Genomic DNA, 8936 nt, shown 5'->3' on the forward strand with positions numbered 1-8936 from the left:
GAATAGGAGTGGTAATAGTGGGCAGCCTTGTCTTGTCCCAGATTTTAGTGGGAAGCTTTTGAGTTTTTCACCTTTGAGTACTATGCTGGCTGTAGGTTTGTCATATATAGCTCTTATTATGTTGAAATATGTTCCCTCTATACCCACTTTGGTGAGAGTTTTTATCATAAATGGGTGCTGAATTTTATCAAATGCTTTTTCTGCCTCTATTGAGATGATCATGTAGTTTTTGTCCTTTCTGTTGTTGATGTGATGAATTACATTGATTGATTTGCATATATTGAACCAGCCTTGTGTCCGTGGGATGAACCCCACTTGGTCATGATGTTTAATCTTTTTTATGTGCTGTTGGATTCTATATGGTAATATTTTGGTGAGGATTTTGGCATCTATGTTCATCAGTGATATTGGACTATAATTCTCTTTTCTGGTAGTGTCTTTGCCTGGTTTTGGTATCAGCGTGATGGTGGCTTCACAGAATGAGTTTGGGAGTGTTCCCTCCTTTTCAATCTTCTGGAAGAGTTTGAGAAGGACTGGTATGAGTTCTTTGTATGTTTGGTAGAATTCCCCAGTGAAGCTGTCCAGTCCTGGATTTTTATTTGTAGGGAAGTTTTTTTTATTGCTATTTCAATTTCATTTCTAGTGATCAGCTTGTTCAAGTGGTCAGTTTTTTCTTGATTCACTATTGGTGGACTGTATGTTTCCAGAAACTTGTCCATCACCTCTAGGTTATCCATTTTGCTTCCATATTGTTTTTCATAATTTTCTCTTATGATATTCTATATTTATATTTTATTTGTTGTAATTTCTCCATTTTCCTTTCCTGTTTTGCTTATTTGTGCTCTCTCTTATTTCTTCTTTGTGAGTTTGGCCAGAGGTTTGTCAATGTTATTTACTCTTTCAAACAACCAGCTTTTTGTTTGATTGATTTTTGTATTGTTTTCTAATCTTTGTTTTCTTAATTTCCTCCCTGATCTTTATTATTTCCTTCCTTCTGCTGCATTTTGGGGCTTTTTCCTCTTCTGTTTCTAATTATTTTGGCTGATGGGTTAGATTGTTTAATTGAGATAGTTCTTTTTTGAGGAAGTCCTGTATCACTACAAATTTCCCTCTTAGCACTGCCTTTGCTGTGTCTCAGAAATTTTGTGTGGTTGTGCTTTCATTTTCATTTGTCTCAAGGTATTTTTTAATTTCAACTTTGATTTCATCTTTGACCATTGATTTTTTAATAGTATATTGTTTAATCTCCATGTTTTCCTTTTTCACCTTTGTTTCTCTGTAGTTGATTTCTAGTTTCATGGCATCATGTTGAGTAGAGATGCTTGAGACAAATTCTATCTTCTTAAAATTGTTGAGGCTTTTTTTTGTGCCCAAGTACATGATCAATCCTGGAAAATGTTCCATGTGCACTTGAAATGAATGTATACCCTATTTTTTTGGGGGGTGTAATGCTCTGACAATATCCACCTAGTCTAATTTTTGTATTGTATCATTCAATTTCTCTGTTGCCTTATTTATTTTCTGCCTGGAAGATCTGTCTAGTGATGTTAATGCGATGTTAAAATCTCTGACTATCATTGTATTCCCTTCAGTATCCCCCTTTATCTCTGTTAGTAATTGTTTTATGTATGTAGGTGCTCCTATATTGGGTTCATATATATTAATGAGTCTAATATCCTCATCTTGTATTACTCCTTCAATCATTATAAAATGTCCTTCTTTATATTTCTTTATGGCCTTTATTTTAAAGTCTATTTTGTCTGAAATCAGTACTGCTACAACAGCTTTTTGGGCTTTCCATTTGCGTGGAATATCTTTTTCTATCCTTTGCTCTCAATCTATATGTGTCTTTCTGCCTAAAACAGGTCTCTTGCATGCAGCACATTGAAGGTTCTTGCTCTATTATCCAGTCTGCCACTCTATGTCTTTTAAGTGGAGCATTTAGTCCATTTACATTTACAATAATTAATGATAAATGTGTGTTTATTGCCATTTTGAACTTATTTTTGCAGTTGCTTTGGTATTTCCTCTTCGTTCCTTTTTTCTTATTTGTGTGGTTTGATAATTTTACTTCGTTTTATCATGGATTTTTTTAGTTTTTATAACTTACTTGTAAGTTTTTGGATTGTGGTTACTCTCTTTAGTAAGTCTTTCAATACATTACTGTAAGTGTTTTTATTAAGCAAATAGTAATATAATCTCAAAATCATCCTACCAAGAACAAAAAAATGTAAAAAAGAAAGAAAAAGAATAATCTATATTTTCTTGCTTCCTTATCCCACTCTTAATGATTTATATGTCTTCATTTTTTACAAGTTCATGTTTGTTCTATTTGTAATTCATGTGTTATCACTTTTCCAGTTTTGACTTTCTCATTTCTGTAGCATCCTGCTTCTTTTCTATTTAGAGTAGACCTTTCAGTATTTCTTTTAACATGGGTTTAGTGTTGCTATACTCATTTAGTTTTTGCTTGTCTGTGAAGTTCTTTATCTCTCCTTGTATTCTAAAGGATAGCCATGCCGGATAAAGTGTCCTAGGCTGCATGTTTTTTTCTTTCAGGACTTTGAATATATTTTGCCACTCCCTTCTGGCCTGTAGTGTTTGTGTAGAGAAATCAGCTGAGAGCCTTATGGGAGTTCCCTTGTAACTCTTTGTTTCTCTCTTGCTGTCTTTAAGATCATTTTTTTATCCTTGACTCTGGCCATCTTGATTATGATATGTCTTGGTGTGGTTCTGTTTGTGTTCTTCCTGTTTGGGATCCTCTGAGCTACTTGTACTTGGATATCTGATTCCTTCTTTAGGTTTGGGAAGTTTTCAGTCATGATTTCTTCCAATGCCTTTTCAATCCCCTTTGTTCTTTCTTCCCCTTGTGGAACCCCTATTATGCATAGATTGACATGCTTTTTATTATCCCATAGGTTCCTTATATTGTTTTTATTGGTTTTTATTTATTTTTCTCGCAGCTGTTCTGATTGGGTACTTTCTGTTGTCCTGTCTTCTTAGTCACTTATTTGTTCCTCTGTATTATCTAGCCTGCTTCATACAGCCTTTAAATCAGCTCTCATCTCAGCAATTAAGTTTACCAATTCTACTTGTCTCTTCTTTATAGCTTCAATTTCATTTTTGATGTATTTTTATATCTGTAAACACTATCTCTTTTAGATCCTTCAGTACTTTGATCACTCCTTTTTTGAAATTTTGATCTAGTAGGCCATCAATGTCTATTTCACTGATCATTCTTTCAGGGGATTTCTCTTCCTCTTTTAATTGGGAGCAGTTCCTCTGCTTCATCATCTTGCTCATATCTCTCTGGCACTGTGACTTATAGAGTATCAGTTGCCTATTGTTGTCCTTAAGTTGCTTGTTTACTTATCTATCTAATGCCTATGCAGGAATAAAACTAAAAAAAGAGAGAGAGTATTTTAAAAGAAGGCGAAAAAAGTTTGAAAACAGTGTATAATGAATAATAGTAAAGCAAGTTGAGTCAGAATAACAATCGAGTTGAGACATCTTTTAAAATCCTTAAAAAAAAGGAGGAAAGCACAATAAACAATATTTGAAACCTGTGTATAATCAATAACAGGAAGTCAAATCCAAGGGAATTAAAAGTGAAATGAGGTGGATATTTAAAAATAATAATAAAAGAAATTTAAAAGAGAAAATCAAGAAAGATCTAAACTGGAGACATATACATTTGTTTAAAAAGTAAAAATTAAAAAGGTAATATAAAATAGAACATAAAAAATAAAAGAAAATGAGAGAATTTTAAAAGAAGGGAGGAAAAAAGTTTTTTAAACTATATATAATCAATAATATAAGAGCACGTTGAAGCAGAATAGTAATTGGTTCAGGCGTCTTTTAAAAACCTTTTAAAAAGGAGAAAGGGCCAAAAAGAAATTTGAAACCTGTGTATAATCAAAAACAGGAGATCAAAACTAAGAGAAATAAAACTGAAATGAGGTGGATTTTTAAAAATAATAGTAATAAAATATTTTTTAAAAAATTTAAAATGGTTTAAGACTGGAAGCGTATATAATTGTTTAAAAAGTAAAAATGGGGGGGAGGGTATAGCTCAGGGGTAGAGCGCATGCTTCACATGCATGAGGTCCTAGGTTCAAATCCCCAGTACCTCCATTAAAAAAAAAAATAATAAAGAAAGAAACCTAAGTACCTCCCTCCCCCCCAAATAAATAAATAAGTAAAATGTTTTTTAAAAAAGTAAAAATGAAGAAGGTAATAGAAAATAGAACAGATTAAAAAATCTAAAGGGGAGGATGTGTTCTCCTGGAGACTATGTGCTCTTAATGATTTTATCGAGAGGTCTTTCTGCATTTACACTGTTTCACGAACTCAGCTTGCTGCTTCCAGATGCCCTGCATTGGCCCCCTCATCTGTGCTGCTCCCAGTGCCTGTCAGCAAGCAGATCACGCCCCCTCCCAACCCTATGGTCAAGTGCTATGCTCTTACAAGGTGGCAGGTAGGTCACTTCCTCTCCAGATGCACCAGTCAGTTGCTGCGGTCAGGCGAGGTAGGCGGGCAGGTCGCACCCTCTCCCAGCACCACGGTCAGGTGTTGTGCTCCTGCCAGGAAGTGGGTGGCCACCGGCCCTCTCCTGGTGCAAATTGCTCCCCTATTTTGTTCATCTGCCCACTCTGCCTCGGGTCTGCACTCCATAGGCTGGCTCAGAGAAGACGATGGAACAACCCTGGCTCTGCTCCATGCCAAAACTCAGCTTCTTGTTTGTCTTGGTGGCGTGAGTTCTCTGAGATACCAGGGCAGAAAGATCCTATCTGCCTCGGGCTGTAAACAAGTCTCCATCTGGCCTTTGAGGCTGCTAAGTCCTTAGGTATGGATTCAGGTTTTGACACTACTACCACCTGGGTGCTAAGTGTTGGAGGATATGGTGACAGTGGCTGAGCCCCACCTCTCTTCTACTGAAAACCTTCGGTGGGTTTTCAGAGAAAGGAGGTATGGCACCCTCCCTCCCCGGGCACATCAGCCGTGTTGTTTTATGGAGGGCCCAGGTTGTTTTGCCCTGTGTACCCACTCATCCACAGCCTGCAGCACTGTGCAGTCCTCTGGGGTTGCCTCTGTGCAGCTGCCCCAGTCCACCACCTGGCTCAGGCAGCCTGTCCTGTCCCACACCTGCCATGTTGCCTCTAGGGCTAGGTGTCCTGGAGACCCTCCGTGCCTGTTTATCTTAGTTCTGTCAATCAAGGGCTGTTCCGTACAGATTTGAGACTCGGAGGCTCCCCCTCTGTCCCTCTAACCTCTCTGTTTTAGAGGGGGAGATTCAGTTAACAAGTGCATTCCTCCTTTCCTGCTACCTCCCCGTGGGACTGGTCCTGCACTGTTTCTTTTTATTTTTATTTTTTTCCTTTTCTCCTACCAGATTCTTGGCATCTTTGTGTTTTGAAGAGGGTGATGTTCTCTTGGAGTTCAGCAAGTGCTCTGGTTGGCTAGGTGGGTCCATGGATGTGAGTTTTGGTGTATTTGTGGGAGAGGGTGAGCTACGAGTGTCCTTCTACTCTGCCATCTTGGCCCCTAGGTGGTCATATTTATTCAAAATGAGCAAGGAACAGACGTCCATACATGGCAGCCTCAGCAAAAATGAAGAGTCAACCTAGGGTTACCCAAAGGTAGAAATGGCTGCTTATATAGTCCCAAGAGAAAAGCCTACATAGACGTGCACTCCTCCAGCCTAATGCTAGTCTGGCAGGGCACCACATCCCTTAAAAAATACAGCTTGCTGGGACCCTGGATGGCTCTGAATTTTCCCTGATGCCTTCTAATATATGTCCTTCTGTAACACATGCATTGGGGTGAAGACAGATCTGACAGAGCCAAAGTATATTAGCTTCTCTTTATTGAGTGAGTATTTACTATGGTCTAGTCATTGAACTATGTGCTTCACATATCACTCACATTTAACCCTCACAGCAGTCCTAAAAGATATGTGCTATTATTATACCCATTTTACAATTTTTTGAAACACCAAGTGGTTAGGTTTCTTGTCCAAGGTCTTGCAGTAAGTTGAATAACTGGGACTAAAACCTAAGAACTCAGAAACCAAAACTCAAGTGTGTAACCAGTCTCCCAAAGAAATCAAATATCTGATTTTCGATGGAAAGACTCCTGGATAAAATCACCAAGAATTTTATAGCGGACTTCTGTGTCCTCCTAAAGCCACAGCAGGGTTGAGCAGTGATGATACAATTGAAAGTATTGTTCAGTGCCCTCTCCATCTCTGTCTTTCTAGCCTATCAACTACAACCCAGGAATAGTCATAGCCTAGCAAGAGTGCCTCAGATGTTACACTCTTTACTGACAGTAAGCTTGGTCAATCTATATCACCATTGCTGAAACTGTGAGTATAACTGACTGCTGTTCTTCATTCTCCCCTAATGGCGGCATTTGCTCCTGTTACTATCCCCACCCTTCAGCACACTACCTGCAGCCTGCCAATACTTGCAGCAAAGCTTCAAAAATTTCTGTAGGACCCACTGGAGTTTACAGAGGAATTGTGTAAAGCCAAAACTCATCCCTGAGCACCAGAGAAGACATTCTCCATACATAAGCCATCTTTATCACCTTTACTCCTGCAAAAACTGGAAAAAGTTACTAAGGAGACAAACCCCATGGCATTTTGTTTCCAGCTGTCAATGTCACGTATCTGATATTGCCGCTGCTCCACCTGGCCTTTCTAGAGCACATCCCCCATCTTCTAGCCTTGTGACCAGCCCCAGCTAGTTGAGATGGAAAACTGGAGACCAGAATAGAAGATGTCTGAACTTCCACTAGCACCAAAGTCAGTCAGCCCCAGTTTCTGGTGCAGTAAAGGGTCATGGGGCCAGATGAAACCTTGTGAAAAGCCACCTTCCAACTCAGGAGCACCCATAAACCCATTAAATTCCTTAATCAATAAAGTGAAGCCAAGGGCAAACCCTTATGATAGAAGAACAGCATGTATGTGTTGGAGATAGGGGTACTTCATCTTTGCTCTATCCATTTAAGCCAACTGAAGGAATGCACAAACTAGGCACCCTATATCTAATAAATGCCTTGAGACTGCTTATGACAAACGTCTGATGCAACCCTCCTCGGGCTACTTATTCCTGACCTACATTTGCTCCAATCTCATCCTTTGGTGATGCACATTCCTGGCTCTTGACCTTGATTCTATCACTGGTCCTCCTTAAGTCTTGCAGTTTGGAATGACTGAGCAATATTGGAACTTCTGGCATGATACCTTGGGACTTAATACTCTGGTTGTGGCCTCTGAATACAACTATTTTTAAAATATTTTTAAAAATATTTTTTATTGAATTGTAATCATTTTACAATATTGTGTCATTTTACAATCATTTTCAATATTGTGTCAAATTTCAGTGTAGAGCACAATTTTTCAGTTATACAAGAACATATATACATTCATTGTCACATATTTTTCTCTGTGAGCTACCATAGGATCTTGTATATATTTCCCTGTGATATACAATATAATTTTGCTTATCTATTCTAGATAATACTGTCAATATCTACAAATTTTGAACTCCCATTTACCCCTTTCCACCCCCCTCTTCCTTGGCAACCACAAGTTTGTATTCTATGTCTATGAGTCTGTTACTGTTTCATATATATACATATGTTTCATATAAATATATATGTATTTTTGAATGATGGCCATTAGGACTGGTGTGAGGTGATAACTCATCATAGTTTTGATTTAAATTTCTCTGAAAATTAGTGATATTGAGCATTTTTTTTCATGTGCCTATTGAACATTTGTATTTCTTCCTTGGAGAATTGCTTGTTTACGTTTTCTGCCCATGTTTGGATTGGATTGTTTGTTTCTTTCTTATTAAGTCTTATGAGCTGCTTATATATTCTGGAGATCAAGCCATTGTCAGTTTCATTTGCAAAAATTTTTTCACATTCCATATGTTGTCTTTCTGTTTTACTTATGGTTTCCTTTGCTGTGCAGAAGCTTATAAGTTTCATTAGGTCCCATTTGTTTATTCTTGCTTTGATTTATATTGCTTGTGTAGGCTGTCCTAGGAGAGCATTTTTGAGATGTAAGTCAGATAATATTTTGCCCGTATTTTCTTCTAGTAGTTTTATTGTATCTTGTCTTATGTTTAATTCTTTGATCCATTTTGAGTTTATTTTTGTGTATGGTGTAAGGGAGTGTTCTAGTTTTATAGATTTACATGCTGCTGTCAGGTTTTCCCAACGCCATTTGCTGAAGAGACTGTCTTTATTCCATTGTATATTCTTGCCTTCTTTGTCGCACATTAGTTCACCAAAAATTGTGGGTTTATTTCTGGTCTCTCTATTCTGTTCTACTGGTCAGTTTTTGTACCAATACTTTGCTGTCTTGATTATTTTAGCACTATAGTATTGTCTGAAGTCTGGGAGAGTTATTCCTCCAGCTTCTTTCTTTCTCTTCAGTAATGCTTTGGCAATTCTGGGTCTTCGATGGTTCCATATAAATTTTATGATTTGTTCTAGTACTGAAATATGTCCTGGGTTATTTGATAAGAATTGCATTAAATCTGTAGATTGCCTTGGGCAGTGTGACAATTTTAACGATATTGATTCTTCCAATCCAGGAGCATGGGATATCTTTCCATTTTTTTAACTCTCCCTTAATTTCCTTTATCAATGCTTTATACTTTTCTGTGTTTAATTCTTTCACCTCCTTGGTTAGGTTTATTCCTAGATATTTTATTACTTTGGGTGCTATTTTAACGGGGATTGTTTCCTTACTTTCTTTTCCTGTTAATTCATCATTAGTGTAAAGAAATGCAGCTGATTTTTTAATGTTAATCTTGTAACCTGCTACCTTGCTGAATTCTTCATTCAGGTCTAATAGTTTTGTGTGGACCTTTTAGAGTTTACTATATATAGTATTATGTCATCAGCATATAGTGACA

At 37.5% G+C, this 8936-nt stretch overlaps 1 non-coding gene across 1 annotated transcript; it reads left to right on the plus strand.

Moving 5' to 3' along the window:
- Nucleotides 1-4060: 4060 nt before the first annotated feature.
- TRNAV-CAC (transfer RNA valine (anticodon CAC)) lies at nucleotides 4061-4134 on the plus strand. The gene has a single exon. It is a non-coding gene; the product is annotated as a tRNA-Val (tRNA).
- The last annotated feature ends 4802 nt before the right edge of the window (nucleotides 4135-8936 follow it).

This window comes from Camelus bactrianus, chromosome X (genome assembly GCF_048773025.1).
Source record: "Camelus bactrianus isolate YW-2024 breed Bactrian camel chromosome X, ASM4877302v1, whole genome shotgun sequence".
Classification (NCBI taxonomy): Eukaryota; Metazoa; Chordata; class Mammalia; order Artiodactyla; family Camelidae; genus Camelus; species Camelus bactrianus.